Source organism: Schistocerca serialis, chromosome 7 (genome assembly GCF_023864345.2).
Source record: "Schistocerca serialis cubense isolate TAMUIC-IGC-003099 chromosome 7, iqSchSeri2.2, whole genome shotgun sequence".
NCBI classification, from domain to species: domain Eukaryota; kingdom Metazoa; phylum Arthropoda; class Insecta; order Orthoptera; family Acrididae; genus Schistocerca; species Schistocerca serialis.
Genome location: NC_064644.1, coordinates 159,104,437 through 159,105,931, shown reverse-complemented (window position 1 = coordinate 159,105,931; position 1,495 = coordinate 159,104,437). Strand labels below are relative to the sequence as shown.

At 43.3% G+C, this 1,495-nt stretch overlaps 1 pseudogene; it reads left to right on the top strand.

Annotated features, from left to right (window-relative positions):
* The first annotated feature begins 982 nt into the window (after nucleotides 1-982).
* LOC126413375 (5S ribosomal RNA) lies at nucleotides 983-1,100 on the top strand (annotated as a pseudogene).
* The last annotated feature ends 395 nt before the right edge of the window (nucleotides 1,101-1,495 follow it).

Here is a 1,495-nt window from a genome sequence, read left to right as displayed (position 1 = left end):
AGTGATGTAAAAAAACGGATAGTGGAAAGGCCACTAACAAATAACAGACGAGCAGTTAATTAATATATTCATTATATCTCGAAATTTTGGTAATACCTTTGGATGCTACGTAGCCTTGTTACGGTACGGGACGACAGCAATCCACAATTCTGGACAGCTCATCAGATTGCTGGTCCTTCGTAGAAAAATACAACTGGCAAGCGAAAAACAATTTAACAAGAAATGAAAGCTCTTGCAGCCTCTATAACAGTGGATCAAACGTCTTTGCTGAAGAGCCAATACTGAAATTTTGGGGCACCACCTAGGTTCGCATATGTACCGATCTTATAATTATTAACCGAGGGTAAATTAAGTAAATAAAATTACTTTCATTAAACAAATTACGTAAGACAGAATTAAATTAACCGGTAACCTACAGAAATTAGTATGTTACGAGCTCCCAACAGAGTAGCTATAGCACGGGCACGATATGTTGCCCACCGAATGCCAAGTAATGCCTGTTAAAAGTTGGGACCGTTCGGAACACTTCGTGTCGACTGTTTCAGACTGCAGCCACCCATGGCGACTTCCATGCTGAGACAGTGTAATTGCCTGACGAAGTGTTATTGAGGTGTCTGCGTCAGGGGATATTAATTCATTTAAAACCGTAACGGTGTTTATATTTAAATACATTATGCAACATGAGAAGCGATCACAAGTATGCACTAAATATCTCGTATGTCATTTTTCTTCTAATCATTGGATTGTATCACAAAAACCACAATTTAATTTGTATTCCTTACTACAAACATGTATAGCATTTGAAGATGACATTGTCTATAATGCCTTTTCACGTTCCCATGTTACTTCCATGTGAAATGAATTTGTATGATAGAACATGCAAAATCACACATGTCCGACCTGCTATATAACAACAGGCAGCAGGTCTTTACTTCAGAAATAAATAAAAATAAATAAATAATGCTTCCGTTTCAAAATTTATGCCAACGGCCTTGCCGCAGTGATAACACCGGTTTCCGTCAGATCACCGAAGTTGAGCGCTGTCGGGCTGGGCTAGCACTTGGATGGGTGACCACCCGGTCAGCCGAGCGCTGTTGGCAAGCGGGCTGCACTCAGTCCTTGTGAGGCAAACTGAGGAGCTACTTGATTGAGAAGTAGCGGCTCCGGTCTCGGAAACTGACATACGGGCGGAAGAGCAGAGTGCTAACGACATGCCCCTCCACATCCGCATCCAGTGACGCCTGTGGGTTGAGGATGACACGGCGGCCGGTCGGTACCGTTGGGCCTTCATGGCCTGTTCGGGTGGAGTTTAGCTCAGTTTTAGTCAAAATTTATACCATACCAAGTGATCGGTACGAGTCGTGCACGGCCCGTGATCTCTTAGGACTGGAAGGCAAACAGTATAATCTTCCCCCTTTCAAATACTCTTAACTCACAGCGACCATGTACTCACTCTAAGCGACCACACATAGTTCACGGCCGAATTCGCCAACGT